This window comes from Aegilops tauschii, unplaced genomic scaffold (genome assembly GCF_002575655.3).
Source record: "Aegilops tauschii subsp. strangulata cultivar AL8/78 unplaced genomic scaffold, Aet v6.0 ptg000323l_obj, whole genome shotgun sequence".
In the NCBI taxonomy this organism is placed as follows: Eukaryota; Viridiplantae; Streptophyta; class Magnoliopsida; order Poales; family Poaceae; genus Aegilops; species Aegilops tauschii.
The window spans coordinates 12,588-26,053 of NW_027332576.1; the positions used below are offsets into that span (position 1 = coordinate 12,588).

At 51.2% G+C, this 13,466-nt stretch overlaps 32 non-coding genes across 32 annotated transcripts; all 32 read right to left on the bottom strand.

The window, feature by feature from the left end:
• Positions 1-293: 293 nt before the first annotated feature.
• Positions 294-412, bottom strand: LOC141028934 (5S ribosomal RNA). The gene has a single exon (XR_012191131.1). It is a non-coding gene; the product is annotated as a 5S ribosomal RNA (ribosomal RNA).
• Positions 413-714: 302 nt separating this feature from the next.
• LOC141028935 (5S ribosomal RNA) lies at positions 715-833 on the bottom strand. The gene has a single exon (XR_012191132.1). It is a non-coding gene; the product is annotated as a 5S ribosomal RNA (ribosomal RNA).
• Positions 834-1,135: 302 nt separating this feature from the next.
• Positions 1,136-1,254, bottom strand: LOC141028936 (5S ribosomal RNA). Its single transcript, XR_012191133.1, has one exon. It is a non-coding gene; the product is annotated as a 5S ribosomal RNA (ribosomal RNA).
• A 302-nt stretch (positions 1,255-1,556) lies between these two features.
• Positions 1,557-1,675, bottom strand: LOC141028937 (5S ribosomal RNA). The gene has a single exon (XR_012191134.1). It is a non-coding gene; the product is annotated as a 5S ribosomal RNA (ribosomal RNA).
• Positions 1,676-1,977: 302 nt separating this feature from the next.
• Positions 1,978-2,096, bottom strand: LOC141028938 (5S ribosomal RNA). The gene has a single exon (XR_012191135.1). It is a non-coding gene; the product is annotated as a 5S ribosomal RNA (ribosomal RNA).
• A 302-nt stretch (positions 2,097-2,398) lies between these two features.
• LOC141028940 (5S ribosomal RNA) lies at positions 2,399-2,517 on the bottom strand. Its single transcript, XR_012191137.1, has one exon. It is a non-coding gene; the product is annotated as a 5S ribosomal RNA (ribosomal RNA).
• Positions 2,518-2,819: 302 nt separating this feature from the next.
• LOC141028941 (5S ribosomal RNA) lies at positions 2,820-2,938 on the bottom strand. The gene has a single exon (XR_012191138.1). It is a non-coding gene; the product is annotated as a 5S ribosomal RNA (ribosomal RNA).
• A 302-nt stretch (positions 2,939-3,240) lies between these two features.
• LOC141028942 (5S ribosomal RNA) lies at positions 3,241-3,359 on the bottom strand. The gene has a single exon (XR_012191139.1). It is a non-coding gene; the product is annotated as a 5S ribosomal RNA (ribosomal RNA).
• A 302-nt stretch (positions 3,360-3,661) lies between these two features.
• LOC141028943 (5S ribosomal RNA) lies at positions 3,662-3,780 on the bottom strand. The gene has a single exon (XR_012191140.1). It is a non-coding gene; the product is annotated as a 5S ribosomal RNA (ribosomal RNA).
• A 302-nt stretch (positions 3,781-4,082) lies between these two features.
• LOC141028944 (5S ribosomal RNA) lies at positions 4,083-4,201 on the bottom strand. Its single transcript, XR_012191141.1, has one exon. It is a non-coding gene; the product is annotated as a 5S ribosomal RNA (ribosomal RNA).
• A 302-nt stretch (positions 4,202-4,503) lies between these two features.
• On the bottom strand, positions 4,504-4,622 carry LOC141028945 (5S ribosomal RNA). The gene has a single exon (XR_012191142.1). It is a non-coding gene; the product is annotated as a 5S ribosomal RNA (ribosomal RNA).
• Positions 4,623-4,924: 302 nt separating this feature from the next.
• LOC141028946 (5S ribosomal RNA) lies at positions 4,925-5,043 on the bottom strand. The gene has a single exon (XR_012191143.1). It is a non-coding gene; the product is annotated as a 5S ribosomal RNA (ribosomal RNA).
• A 302-nt stretch (positions 5,044-5,345) lies between these two features.
• Positions 5,346-5,464, bottom strand: LOC141028947 (5S ribosomal RNA). The gene has a single exon (XR_012191144.1). It is a non-coding gene; the product is annotated as a 5S ribosomal RNA (ribosomal RNA).
• Positions 5,465-5,766: 302 nt separating this feature from the next.
• Positions 5,767-5,885, bottom strand: LOC141028948 (5S ribosomal RNA). The gene has a single exon (XR_012191145.1). It is a non-coding gene; the product is annotated as a 5S ribosomal RNA (ribosomal RNA).
• A 302-nt stretch (positions 5,886-6,187) lies between these two features.
• Positions 6,188-6,306, bottom strand: LOC141028949 (5S ribosomal RNA). The gene has a single exon (XR_012191146.1). It is a non-coding gene; the product is annotated as a 5S ribosomal RNA (ribosomal RNA).
• A 302-nt stretch (positions 6,307-6,608) lies between these two features.
• On the bottom strand, positions 6,609-6,727 carry LOC141028951 (5S ribosomal RNA). The gene has a single exon (XR_012191148.1). It is a non-coding gene; the product is annotated as a 5S ribosomal RNA (ribosomal RNA).
• Positions 6,728-7,029: 302 nt separating this feature from the next.
• On the bottom strand, positions 7,030-7,148 carry LOC141028952 (5S ribosomal RNA). Its single transcript, XR_012191149.1, has one exon. It is a non-coding gene; the product is annotated as a 5S ribosomal RNA (ribosomal RNA).
• A 302-nt stretch (positions 7,149-7,450) lies between these two features.
• Positions 7,451-7,569, bottom strand: LOC141028953 (5S ribosomal RNA). Its single transcript, XR_012191150.1, has one exon. It is a non-coding gene; the product is annotated as a 5S ribosomal RNA (ribosomal RNA).
• A 302-nt stretch (positions 7,570-7,871) lies between these two features.
• LOC141028954 (5S ribosomal RNA) lies at positions 7,872-7,990 on the bottom strand. Its single transcript, XR_012191151.1, has one exon. It is a non-coding gene; the product is annotated as a 5S ribosomal RNA (ribosomal RNA).
• Positions 7,991-8,292: 302 nt separating this feature from the next.
• Positions 8,293-8,411, bottom strand: LOC141028955 (5S ribosomal RNA). The gene has a single exon (XR_012191152.1). It is a non-coding gene; the product is annotated as a 5S ribosomal RNA (ribosomal RNA).
• A 302-nt stretch (positions 8,412-8,713) lies between these two features.
• On the bottom strand, positions 8,714-8,832 carry LOC141028862 (5S ribosomal RNA). The gene has a single exon (XR_012191059.1). It is a non-coding gene; the product is annotated as a 5S ribosomal RNA (ribosomal RNA).
• Positions 8,833-9,134: 302 nt separating this feature from the next.
• On the bottom strand, positions 9,135-9,253 carry LOC141028863 (5S ribosomal RNA). The gene has a single exon (XR_012191060.1). It is a non-coding gene; the product is annotated as a 5S ribosomal RNA (ribosomal RNA).
• Positions 9,254-9,555: 302 nt separating this feature from the next.
• LOC141028864 (5S ribosomal RNA) lies at positions 9,556-9,674 on the bottom strand. Its single transcript, XR_012191061.1, has one exon. It is a non-coding gene; the product is annotated as a 5S ribosomal RNA (ribosomal RNA).
• A 302-nt stretch (positions 9,675-9,976) lies between these two features.
• LOC141028865 (5S ribosomal RNA) lies at positions 9,977-10,095 on the bottom strand. The gene has a single exon (XR_012191062.1). It is a non-coding gene; the product is annotated as a 5S ribosomal RNA (ribosomal RNA).
• A 302-nt stretch (positions 10,096-10,397) lies between these two features.
• On the bottom strand, positions 10,398-10,516 carry LOC141028866 (5S ribosomal RNA). The gene has a single exon (XR_012191063.1). It is a non-coding gene; the product is annotated as a 5S ribosomal RNA (ribosomal RNA).
• A 302-nt stretch (positions 10,517-10,818) lies between these two features.
• Positions 10,819-10,937, bottom strand: LOC141028868 (5S ribosomal RNA). Its single transcript, XR_012191065.1, has one exon. It is a non-coding gene; the product is annotated as a 5S ribosomal RNA (ribosomal RNA).
• Positions 10,938-11,239: 302 nt separating this feature from the next.
• On the bottom strand, positions 11,240-11,358 carry LOC141028869 (5S ribosomal RNA). The gene has a single exon (XR_012191066.1). It is a non-coding gene; the product is annotated as a 5S ribosomal RNA (ribosomal RNA).
• A 302-nt stretch (positions 11,359-11,660) lies between these two features.
• LOC141028870 (5S ribosomal RNA) lies at positions 11,661-11,779 on the bottom strand. The gene has a single exon (XR_012191067.1). It is a non-coding gene; the product is annotated as a 5S ribosomal RNA (ribosomal RNA).
• A 302-nt stretch (positions 11,780-12,081) lies between these two features.
• Positions 12,082-12,200, bottom strand: LOC141028871 (5S ribosomal RNA). The gene has a single exon (XR_012191068.1). It is a non-coding gene; the product is annotated as a 5S ribosomal RNA (ribosomal RNA).
• Positions 12,201-12,502: 302 nt separating this feature from the next.
• On the bottom strand, positions 12,503-12,621 carry LOC141028872 (5S ribosomal RNA). The gene has a single exon (XR_012191069.1). It is a non-coding gene; the product is annotated as a 5S ribosomal RNA (ribosomal RNA).
• Positions 12,622-12,923: 302 nt separating this feature from the next.
• LOC141028873 (5S ribosomal RNA) lies at positions 12,924-13,042 on the bottom strand. The gene has a single exon (XR_012191070.1). It is a non-coding gene; the product is annotated as a 5S ribosomal RNA (ribosomal RNA).
• Positions 13,043-13,344: 302 nt separating this feature from the next.
• LOC141028874 (5S ribosomal RNA) lies at positions 13,345-13,463 on the bottom strand. Its single transcript, XR_012191071.1, has one exon. It is a non-coding gene; the product is annotated as a 5S ribosomal RNA (ribosomal RNA).
• Positions 13,464-13,466: the final 3 nt, after the last annotated feature.

Consider the following 13,466-nt stretch of genomic DNA (forward strand, 5'->3'; position numbering starts at 1 on the left):
CCCCCGTCTTCGTCCCTTATGCTTGCCCCTCCCAGCTCCACTACACACACGATTGCACATTCCTTTGGCCGCTCCCGCTCAACTACGGAGACGAGTTTTACCACGGTTCAACCGCACCAGTGCCTATTTACCATGGTTTCGACCCCTTTCAGAACACGCTTGCCGCCGCTAGACGCGTGAATAATGAGCAGCGAGCTAAAACTTACCGTAAACGTGCAAAATAATAAAACGTGCTAAACATACGTCGCGCTCGTGCGTTTTGTTTTGCACGCGGTGCAAAACAAATTAAAAAGGGAATGCAACACGAGGACTTCCCAGGAGGTCACCCATCCTAGTACTACTCTCGCCCAAGCACGCTTAACTTCGGAGTTCTGATGGGATCCGGTGCTTTAGTGCTGGTATGATCGCATCCGACATGTTACCCCCGTCTTCGTCCCTTATGCTTGCCCCTCCCAGCTCCACTACACACACGATTGCACATTCCTTTGGCCGCTCCCGCTCAACTACGGAGACGAGTTTTACCACGGTTCAACCGCACCAGTGCCTATTTACCATGGTTTCGACCCCTTTCAGAACACGCTTGCCGCCGCTAGACGCGTGAATAATGAGCAGCGAGCTAAAACTTACCGTAAACGTGCGAAATAATAAAACGTGCTAAACATACGTCGCGCTCGTGCGTTTTGTTTTGCACGCGGTGCAAAACAAATTAAAAAGGGAATGCAACACGAGGACTTCCCAGGAGGTCACCCATCCTAGTACTACTCTCGCCCAAGCACGCTTAACTTCGGAGTTCTGATGGGATCCGGTGCTTTAGTGCTGGTATGATCGCATCCGACATGTTACCCCCGTCTTCGTCCCTTATGCTTGCCCCTCCCAGCTCCACTGCACACACGATTGCACATTCCTTTGGCCGCTCCCGCTCAACTACGGAGACGAGTTTTACCACGGTTCAACCGCACCAGTGCCTATTTACCATGGTTTCGACCCCTTTCAGAACACGCTTGCCGCCGCTAGACGCGTGAATAATGAGCAGCGAGCTAAAACTTACCGTAAACGTGCAAAATAATAAAACGTGCTAAACATACGTCGCGCTCGTGCGTTTTGTTTTGCACGCGGTGCAAAACAAATTAAAAAGGGAATGCAACACGAGGACTTCCCAGGAGGTCACCCATCCTAGTACTACTCTCGCCCAAGCACGCTTAACTTCGGAGTTCTGATGGGATCCGGTGCTTTAGTGCTGGTATGATCGCATCCGACATGTTACCCCCGTCTTCGTCCCTTATGCTTGCCCCTCCCAGCTCCACTGCACACACGATTGCACATTCCTTTGGCCGCTCCCGCTCAACTACGGAGACGAGTTTTACCACGGTTCAACCGCACCAGTGCCTATTTACCATGGTTTCGACCCCTTTCAGAACACGCTTGCCGCCGCTAGACGCGTGAATAATGAGCAGCGAGCTAAAACTTACCGTAAACGTGCAAAATAATAAAACGTGCTAAACATACGTCGCGCTCGTGCGTTTTGTTTTGCACGCGGTGCAAAACAAATTAAAAAGGGAATGCAACACGAGGACTTCCCAGGAGGTCACCCATCCTAGTACTACTCTCGCCCAAGCACGCTTAACTTCGGAGTTCTGATGGGATCCGGTGCTTTAGTGCTGGTATGATCGCATCCGACATGTTACCCCCGTCTTCGTCCCTTATGCTTGCCCCTCCCAGCTCCACTGCACACACGATTGCACATTCCTTTGGCCGCTCCCGCTCAACTACGGAGACGAGTTTTACCACGGTTCAACCGCACCAGTGCCTATTTACCATGGTTTCGACCCCTTTCAGAACACGCTTGCCGCCGCTAGACGCGTGAATAATGAGCAGCGAGCTAAAACTTACCGTAAACGTGCAAAATAATAAAACGTGCTAAACATACGTCGCGCTCGTGCGTTTTGTTTTGCACGCGGTGCAAAACAAATTAAAAAGGGAATGCAACACGAGGACTTCCCAGGAGGTCACCCATCCTAGTACTACTCTCGCCCAAGCACGCTTAACTTCGGAGTTCTGATGGGATCCGGTGCTTTAGTGCTGGTATGATCGCATCCGACATGTTACCCCCGTCTTCGTCCCTTATGCTTGCCCCTCCCAGCTCCACTGCACACACGATTGCACATTCCTTTGGCCGCTCCCGCTCAACTACGGAGACGAGTTTTACCACGGTTCAACCGCACCAGTGCCTATTTACCATGGTTTCGACCCCTTTCAGAACACGCTTGCCGCCGCTAGACGCGTGAATAATGAGCAGCGAGCTAAAACTTACCGTAAACGTGCAAAATAATAAAACGTGCTAAACATACGTCGCGCTCGTGCGTTTTGTTTTGCACGCGGTGCAAAACAAATTAAAAAGGGAATGCAACACGAGGACTTCCCAGGAGGTCACCCATCCTAGTACTACTCTCGCCCAAGCACGCTTAACTTCGGAGTTCTGATGGGATCCGGTGCTTTAGTGCTGGTATGATCGCATCCGACATGTTACCCCCGTCTTCGTCCCTTATGCTTGCCCCTCCCAGCTCCACTGCACACACGATTGCACATTCCTTTGGCCGCTCCCGCTCAACTACGGAGACGAGTTTTACCACGGTTCAACCGCACCAGTGCCTATTTACCATGGTTTCGACCCCTTTCAGAACACGCTTGCCGCCGCTAGACGCGTGAATAATGAGCAGCGAGCTAAAACTTACCGTAAACGTGCAAAATAATAAAACGTGCTAAACATACGTCGCGCTCGTGCGTTTTGTTTTGCACGCGGTGCAAAACAAATTAAAAAGGGAATGCAACACGAGGACTTCCCAGGAGGTCACCCATCCTAGTACTACTCTCGCCCAAGCACGCTTAACTTCGGAGTTCTGATGGGATCCGGTGCTTTAGTGCTGGTATGATCGCATCCGACATGTTACCCCCGTCTTCGTCCCTTATGCTTGCCCCTCCCAGCTCCACTGCACACACGATTGCACATTCCTTTGGCCGCTCCCGCTCAACTACGGAGACGAGTTTTACCACGGTTCAACCGCACCAGTGCCTATTTACCATGGTTTCGACCCCTTTCAGAACACGCTTGCCGCCGCTAGACGCGTGAATAATGAGCAGCGAGCTAAAACTTACCGTAAACGTGCAAAATAATAAAACGTGCTAAACATACGTCGCGCTCGTGCGTTTTGTTTTGCACGCGGTGCAAAACAAATTAAAAAGGGAATGCAACACGAGGACTTCCCAGGAGGTCACCCATCCTAGTACTACTCTCGCCCAAGCACGCTTAACTTCGGAGTTCTGATGGGATCCGGTGCTTTAGTGCTGGTATGATCGCATCCGACATGTTACCCCCGTCTTCGTCCCTTATGCTTGCCCCTCCCAGCTCCACTGCACACACGATTGCACATTCCTTTGGCCGCTCCCGCTCAACTACGGAGACGAGTTTTACCACGGTTCAACCGCACCAGTGCCTATTTACCATGGTTTCGACCCCTTTCAGAACACGCTTGCCGCCGCTAGACGCGTGAATAATGAGCAGCGAGCTAAAACTTACCGTAAACGTGCAAAATAATAAAACGTGCTAAACATACGTCGCGCTCGTGCGTTTTGTTTTGCACGCGGTGCAAAACAAATTAAAAAGGGAATGCAACACGAGGACTTCCCAGGAGGTCACCCATCCTAGTACTACTCTCGCCCAAGCACGCTTAACTTCGGAGTTCTGATGGGATCCGGTGCTTTAGTGCTGGTATGATCGCATCCGACATGTTACCCCCGTCTTCGTCCCTTATGCTTGCCCCTCCCAGCTCCACTACACACACGATTGCACATTCCTTTGGCCGCTCCCGCTCAACTACGGAGACGAGTTTTACCACGGTTCAACCGCACCAGTGCCTATTTACCATGGTTTCGACCCCTTTCAGAACACGCTTGCCGCCGCTAGACGCGTGAATAATGAGCAGCGAGCTAAAACTTACCGTAAACGTGCAAAATAATAAAACGTGCTAAACATACGTCGCGCTCGTGCGTTTTGTTTTGCACGCGGTGCAAAACAAATTAAAAAGGGAATGCAACACGAGGACTTCCCAGGAGGTCACCCATCCTAGTACTACTCTCGCCCAAGCACGCTTAACTTCGGAGTTCTGATGGGATCCGGTGCTTTAGTGCTGGTATGATCGCATCCGACATGTTACCCCCGTCTTCGTCCCTTATGCTTGCCCCTCCCAGCTCCACTACACACACGATTGCACATTCCTTTGGCCGCTCCCGCTCAACTACGGAGACGAGTTTTACCACGGTTCAACCGCACCAGTGCCTATTTACCATGGTTTCGACCCCTTTCAGAACACGCTTGCCGCCGCTAGACGCGTGAATAATGAGCAGCGAGCTAAAACTTACCGTAAACGTGCAAAATAATAAAACGTGCTAAACATACGTCGCGCTCGTGCGTTTTGTTTTGCACGCGGTGCAAAACAAATTAAAAAGGGAATGCAACACGAGGACTTCCCAGGAGGTCACCCATCCTAGTACTACTCTCGCCCAAGCACGCTTAACTTCGGAGTTCTGATGGGATCCGGTGCTTTAGTGCTGGTATGATCGCATCCGACATGTTACCCCCGTCTTCGTCCCTTATGCTTGCCCCTCCCAGCTCCACTACACACACGATTGCACATTCCTTTGGCCGCTCCCGCTCAACTACGGAGACGAGTTTTACCACGGTTCAACCGCACCAGTGCCTATTTACCATGGTTTCGACCCCTTTCAGAACACGCTTGCCGCCGCTAGACGCGTGAATAATGAGCAGCGAGCTAAAACTTACCGTAAACGTGCAAAATAATAAAACGTGCTAAACATACGTCGCGCTCGTGCGTTTTGTTTTGCACGCGGTGCAAAACAAATTAAAAAGGGAATGCAACACGAGGACTTCCCAGGAGGTCACCCATCCTAGTACTACTCTCGCCCAAGCACGCTTAACTTCGGAGTTCTGATGGGATCCGGTGCTTTAGTGCTGGTATGATCGCATCCGACATGTTACCCCCGTCTTCGTCCCTTATGCTTGCCCCTCCCAGCTCCACTACACACACGATTGCACATTCCTTTGGCCGCTCCCGCTCAACTACGGAGACGAGTTTTACCACGGTTCAACCGCACCAGTGCCTATTTACCATGGTTTCGACCCCTTTCAGAACACGCTTGCCGCCGCTAGACGCGTGAATAATGAGCAGCGAGCTAAAACTTACCGTAAACGTGCAAAATAATAAAACGTGCTAAACATACGTCGCGCTCGTGCGTTTTGTTTTGCACGCGGTGCAAAACAAATTAAAAAGGGAATGCAACACGAGGACTTCCCAGGAGGTCACCCATCCTAGTACTACTCTCGCCCAAGCACGCTTAACTTCGGAGTTCTGATGGGATCCGGTGCTTTAGTGCTGGTATGATCGCATCCGACATGTTACCCCCGTCTTCGTCCCTTATGCTTGCCCCTCCCAGCTCCACTACACACACGATTGCACATTCCTTTGGCCGCTCCCGCTCAACTACGGAGACGAGTTTTACCACGGTTCAACCGCACCAGTGCCTATTTACCATGGTTTCGACCCCTTTCAGAACACGCTTGCCGCCGCTAGACGCGTGAATAATGAGCAGCGAGCTAAAACTTACCGTAAACGTGCAAAATAATAAAACGTGCTAAACATACGTCGCGCTCGTGCGTTTTGTTTTGCACGCGGTGCAAAACAAATTAAAAAGGGAATGCAACACGAGGACTTCCCAGGAGGTCACCCATCCTAGTACTACTCTCGCCCAAGCACGCTTAACTTCGGAGTTCTGATGGGATCCGGTGCTTTAGTGCTGGTATGATCGCATCCGACATGTTACCCCCGTCTTCGTCCCTTATGCTTGCCCCTCCCAGCTCCACTACACACACGATTGCACATTCCTTTGGCCGCTCCCGCTCAACTACGGAGACGAGTTTTACCACGGTTCAACCGCACCAGTGCCTATTTACCATGGTTTCGACCCCTTTCAGAACACGCTTGCCGCCGCTAGACGCGTGAATAATGAGCAGCGAGCTAAAACTTACCGTAAACGTGCAAAATAATAAAACGTGCTAAACATACGTCGCGCTCGTGCGTTTTGTTTTGCACGCGGTGCAAAACAAATTAAAAAGGGAATGCAACACGAGGACTTCCCAGGAGGTCACCCATCCTAGTACTACTCTCGCCCAAGCACGCTTAACTTCGGAGTTCTGATGGGATCCGGTGCTTTAGTGCTGGTATGATCGCATCCGACATGTTACCCCCGTCTTCGTCCCTTATGCTTGCCCCTCCCAGCTCCACTACACACACGATTGCACATTCCTTTGGCCGCTCCCGCTCAACTACGGAGACGAGTTTTACCACGGTTCAACCGCACCAGTGCCTATTTACCATGGTTTCGACCCCTTTCAGAACACGCTTGCCGCCGCTAGACGCGTGAATAATGAGCAGCGAGCTAAAACTTACCGTAAACGTGCAAAATAATAAAACGTGCTAAACATACGTCGCGCTCGTGCGTTTTGTTTTGCACGCGGTGCAAAACAAATTAAAAAGGGAATGCAACACGAGGACTTCCCAGGAGGTCACCCATCCTAGTACTACTCTCGCCCAAGCACGCTTAACTTCGGAGTTCTGATGGGATCCGGTGCTTTAGTGCTGGTATGATCGCATCCGACATGTTACCCCCGTCTTCGTCCCTTATGCTTGCCCCTCCCAGCTCCACTACACACACGATTGCACATTCCTTTGGCCGCTCCCGCTCAACTACGGAGACGAGTTTTACCACGGTTCAACCGCACCAGTGCCTATTTACCATGGTTTCGACCCCTTTCAGAACACGCTTGCCGCCGCTAGACGCGTGAATAATGAGCAGCGAGCTAAAACTTACCGTAAACGTGCAAAATAATAAAACGTGCTAAACATACGTCGCGCTCGTGCGTTTTGTTTTGCACGCGGTGCAAAACAAATTAAAAAGGGAATGCAACACGAGGACTTCCCAGGAGGTCACCCATCCTAGTACTACTCTCGCCCAAGCACGCTTAACTTCGGAGTTCTGATGGGATCCGGTGCTTTAGTGCTGGTATGATCGCATCCGACATGTTACCCCCGTCTTCGTCCCTTATGCTTGCCCCTCCCAGCTCCACTACACACACGATTGCACATTCCTTTGGCCGCTCCCGCTCAACTACGGAGACGAGTTTTACCACGGTTCAACCGCACCAGTGCCTATTTACCATGGTTTCGACCCCTTTCAGAACACGCTTGCCGCCGCTAGACGCGTGAATAATGAGCAGCGAGCTAAAACTTACCGTAAACGTGCAAAATAATAAAACGTGCTAAACATACGTCGCGCTCGTGCGTTTTGTTTTGCACGCGGTGCAAAACAAATTAAAAAGGGAATGCAACACGAGGACTTCCCAGGAGGTCACCCATCCTAGTACTACTCTCGCCCAAGCACGCTTAACTTCGGAGTTCTGATGGGATCCGGTGCTTTAGTGCTGGTATGATCGCATCCGACATGTTACCCCCGTCTTCGTCCCTTATGCTTGCCCCTCCCAGCTCCACTACACACACGATTGCACATTCCTTTGGCCGCTCCCGCTCAACTACGGAGACGAGTTTTACCACGGTTCAACCGCACCAGTGCCTATTTACCATGGTTTCGACCCCTTTCAGAACACGCTTGCCGCCGCTAGACGCGTGAATAATGAGCAGCGAGCTAAAACTTACCGTAAACGTGCAAAATAATAAAACGTGCTAAACATACGTCGCGCTCGTGCGTTTTGTTTTGCACGCGGTGCAAAACAAATTAAAAAGGGAATGCAACACGAGGACTTCCCAGGAGGTCACCCATCCTAGTACTACTCTCGCCCAAGCACGCTTAACTTCGGAGTTCTGATGGGATCCGGTGCTTTAGTGCTGGTATGATCGCATCCGACATGTTACCCCCGTCTTCGTCCCTTATGCTTGCCCCTCCCAGCTCCACTACACACACGATTGCACATTCCTTTGGCCGCTCCCGCTCAACTACGGAGACGAGTTTTACCACGGTTCAACCGCACCAGTGCCTATTTACCATGGTTTCGACCCCTTTCAGAACACGCTTGCCGCCGCTAGACGCGTGAATAATGAGCAGCGAGCTAAAACTTACCGTAAACGTGCAAAATAATAAAACGTGCTAAACATACGTCGCGCTCGTGCGTTTTGTTTTGCACGCGGTGCAAAACAAATTAAAAAGGGAATGCAACACGAGGACTTCCCAGGAGGTCACCCATCCTAGTACTACTCTCGCCCAAGCACGCTTAACTTCGGAGTTCTGATGGGATCCGGTGCTTTAGTGCTGGTATGATCGCATCCGACATGTTACCCCCGTCTTCGTCCCTTATGCTTGCCCCTCCCAGCTCCACTACACACACGATTGCACATTCCTTTGGCCGCTCCCGCTCAACTACGGAGACGAGTTTTACCACGGTTCAACCGCACCAGTGCCTATTTACCATGGTTTCGACCCCTTTCAGAACACGCTTGCCGCCGCTAGACGCGTGAATAATGAGCAGCGAGCTAAAACTTACCGTAAACGTGCAAAATAATAAAACGTGCTAAACATACGTCGCGCTCGTGCGTTTTGTTTTGCACGCGGTGCAAAACAAATTAAAAAGGGAATGCAACACGAGGACTTCCCAGGAGGTCACCCATCCTAGTACTACTCTCGCCCAAGCACGCTTAACTTCGGAGTTCTGATGGGATCCGGTGCTTTAGTGCTGGTATGATCGCATCCGACATGTTACCCCCGTCTTCGTCCCTTATGCTTGCCCCTCCCAGCTCCACTACACACACGATTGCACATTCCTTTGGCCGCTCCCGCTCAACTACGGAGACGAGTTTTACCACGGTTCAACCGCACCAGTGCCTATTTACCATGGTTTCGACCCCTTTCAGAACACGCTTGCCGCCGCTAGACGCGTGAATAATGAGCAGCGAGCTAAAACTTACCGTAAACGTGCAAAATAATAAAACGTGCTAAACATACGTCGCGCTCGTGCGTTTTGTTTTGCACGCGGTGCAAAACAAATTAAAAAGGGAATGCAACACGAGGACTTCCCAGGAGGTCACCCATCCTAGTACTACTCTCGCCCAAGCACGCTTAACTTCGGAGTTCTGATGGGATCCGGTGCTTTAGTGCTGGTATGATCGCATCCGACATGTTACCCCCGTCTTCGTCCCTTATGCTTGCCCCTCCCAGCTCCACTACACACACGATTGCACATTCCTTTGGCCGCTCCCGCTCAACTACGGAGACGAGTTTTACCACGGTTCAACCGCACCAGTGCCTATTTACCATGGTTTCGACCCCTTTCAGAACACGCTTGCCGCCGCTAGACGCGTGAATAATGAGCAGCGAGCTAAAACTTACCGTAAACGTGCAAAATAATAAAACGTGCTAAACATACGTCGCGCTCGTGCGTTTTGTTTTGCACGCGGTGCAAAACAAATTAAAAAGGGAATGCAACACGAGGACTTCCCAGGAGGTCACCCATCCTAGTACTACTCTCGCCCAAGCACGCTTAACTTCGGAGTTCTGATGGGATCCGGTGCTTTAGTGCTGGTATGATCGCATCCGACATGTTACCCCCGTCTTCGTCCCTTATGCTTGCCCCTCCCAGCTCCACTACACACACGATTGCACATTCCTTTGGCCGCTCCCGCTCAACTACGGAGACGAGTTTTACCACGGTTCAACCGCACCAGTGCCTATTTACCATGGTTTCGACCCCTTTCAGAACACGCTTGCCGCCGCTAGACGCGTGAATAATGAGCAGCGAGCTAAAACTTACCGTAAACGTGCAAAATAATAAAACGTGCTAAACATACGTCGCGCTCGTGCGTTTTGTTTTGCACGCGGTGCAAAACAAATTAAAAAGGGAATGCAACACGAGGACTTCCCAGGAGGTCACCCATCCTAGTACTACTCTCGCCCAAGCACGCTTAACTTCGGAGTTCTGATGGGATCCGGTGCTTTAGTGCTGGTATGATCGCATCCGACATGTTACCCCCGTCTTCGTCCCTTATGCTTGCCCCTCCCAGCTCCACTACACACACGATTGCACATTCCTTTGGCCGCTCCCGCTCAACTACGGAGACGAGTTTTACCACGGTTCAACCGCACCAGTGCCTATTTACCATGGTTTCGACCCCTTTCAGAACACGCTTGCCGCCGCTAGACGCGTGAATAATGAGCAGCGAGCTAAAACTTACCGTAAACGTGCAAAATAATAAAACGTGCTAAACATACGTCGCGCTCGTGCGTTTTGTTTTGCACGCGGTGCAAAACAAATTAAAAAGGGAATGCAACACGAGGACTTCCCAGGAGGTCACCCATCCTAGTACTACTCTCGCCCAAGCACGCTTAACTTCGGAGTTCTGATGGGATCCGGTGCTTTAGTGCTGGTATGATCGCATCCGACATGTTACCCCCGTCTTCGTCCCTTATGCTTGCCCCTCCCAGCTCCACTACACACACGATTGCACATTCCTTTGGCCGCTCCCGCTCAACTACGGAGACGAGTTTTACCACGGTTCAACCGCACCAGTGCCTATTTACCATGGTTTCGACCCCTTTCAGAACACGCTTGCCGCCGCTAGACGCGTGAATAATGAGCAGCGAGCTAAAACTTACCGTAAACGTGCAAAATAATAAAACGTGCTAAACATACGTCGCGCTCGTGCGTTTTGTTTTGCACGCGGTGCAAAACAAATTAAAAAGGGAATGCAACACGAGGACTTCCCAGGAGGTCACCCATCCTAGTACTACTCTCGCCCAAGCACGCTTAACTTCGGAGTTCTGATGGGATCCGGTGCTTTAGTGCTGGTATGATCGCATCCGACATGTTACCCCCGTCTTCGTCCCTTATGCTTGCCCCTCCCAGCTCCACTACACACACGATTGCACATTCCTTTGGCCGCTCCCGCTCAACTACGGAGACGAGTTTTACCACGGTTCAACCGCACCAGTGCCTATTTACCATGGTTTCGACCCCTTTCAGAACACGCTTGCCGCCGCTAGACGCGTGAATAATGAGCAGCGAGCTAAAACTTACCGTAAACGTGCAAAATAATAAAACGTGCTAAACATACGTCGCGCTCGTGCGTTTTGTTTTGCACGCGGTGCAAAACAAATTAAAAAGGGAATGCAACACGAGGACTTCCCAGGAGGTCACCCATCCTAGTACTACTCTCGCCCAAGCACGCTTAACTTCGGAGTTCTGATGGGATCCGGTGCTTTAGTGCTGGTATGATCGCATCCGACATGTTACCCCCGTCTTCGTCCCTTATGCTTGCCCCTCCCAGCTCCACTACACACACGATTGCACATTCCTTTGGCCGCTCCCGCTCAACTACGGAGACGAGTTTTACCACGGTTCAACCGCACCAGTGCCTATTTACCATGGTTTCGACCCCTTTCAGAACACGCTTGCCGCCGCTAGACGCGTGAATAATGAGCAGCGAGCTAAAACTTACCGTAAACGTGCAAAATAATAAAACGTGCTAAACATACGTCGCGCTCGTGCGTTTTGTTTTGCACGCGGTGCAAAACAAATTAAAAAGGGAATGCAACACGAGGACTTCCCAGGAGGTCACCCATCCTAGTACTACTCTCGCCCAAGCACGCTTAACTTCGGAGTTCTGATGGGATCCGGTGCTTTAGTGCTGGTATGATCGCATCCGACATGTTACCCCCGTCTTCGTCCCTTATGCTTGCCCCTCCCAGCTCCACTACACACACGATTGCACATTCCTTTGGCCGCTCCCGCTCAACTACGGAGACGAGTTTTACCACGGTTCAACCGCACCAGTGCCTATTTACCATGGTTTCGACCCCTTTCAGAACACGCTTGCCGCCGCTAGACGCGTGAATAATGAGCAGCGAGCTAAAACTTACCGTAAACGTGCAAAATAATAAAACGTGCTAAACATACGTCGCGCTCGTGCGTTTTGTTTTGCACGCGGTGCAAAACAAATTAAAAAGGGAATGCAACACGAGGACTTCCCAGGAGGTCACCCATCCTAGTACTACTCTCGCCCAAGCACGCTTAACTTCGGAGTTCTGATGGGATCCGGTGCTTTAGTGCTGGTATGATCGCATCCGACATGTTACCCCCGTCTTCGTCCCTTATGCTTGCCCCTCCCAGCTCCACTGCACACACGATTGCACATTCCTTTGGCCGCTCCCGCTCAACTACGGAGACGAGTTTTACCACGGTTCAACCGCACCAGTGCCTATTTACCATGGTTTCGACCCCTTTCAGAACACGCTTGCCGCCGCTAGACGCGTGAATAATGAGCAGCGAGCTAAAACTTACCGTAAACGTGCAAAATAATAAAACGTGCTAAACATACGTCGCGCTCGTGCGTTTTGTTTTGCACGCGGTGCAAAACAAATTAAAAAGGGAATGCAACACGAGGACTTCCCAGGAGGTCACCCATCCTAGTACTACTCTCGCCCAAGCACGCTTAACTTCGGAGTTCTGATGGGATCCGGTGCTTTAGTGCTGGTATGATCGCATCCGACATGTTACCCCCGTCTTCGTCCCTTATGCTTGCCCCTCCCAGCTCCACTACACACACGATTGCACATTCCTTTGGCCGCTCCCGCTCAACTACGGAGACGAGTTTTACCACGGTTCAACCGCACCAGTGCCTATTTACCATGGTTTCGACCCCTTTCAGAACACGCTTGCCGCCGCTAGACGCGTGAATAATGAGCAGCGAGCTAAAACTTACCGTAAACGTGCAAAATAATAAAACGTGCTAAACATACGTCGCGCTCGTGCGTTTTGTTTTGCACGCGGTGCAAAACAAATTAAAAAGGGAATGCAACACGAGGACTTCCCAGGAGGTCACCCATCCTAGTACTACTCTCGCCCAAGCACGCTTAACTTCGGAGTTCTGATGGGATCCGGTGCTTTAGTGCTGGTATGATCGCATCCGACATGTTACCCCCGTCTTCGTCCCTTATGCTTGCCCCTCCCAGCTCCACTGCACACACGATTGCACATTCCTTTGGCCGCTCCCGCTCAACTACGGAGACGAGTTTTACCACGGTTCAACCGCACCAGTGCCTATTTACCATGGTTTCGACCCCTTTCAGAACACGCTTGCCGCCGCTAGACGCGTGAATAATGAGCAGCGAGCTAAAACTTACCGTAAACGTGCAAAATAATAAAACGTGCTAAACATACGTCGCGCTCGTGCGTTTTGTTTTGCACGCGGTGCAAAACAAATTAAAAAGGGAATGCAACACGAGGACTTCCCAGGAGGTCACCCATCCTAGTACTACTCTCGCCCAAGCACGCTTAACTTCGGAGTTCTGATGGGATCCGGTGCTTTAGTGCTGGTATGATCGCATCCGAC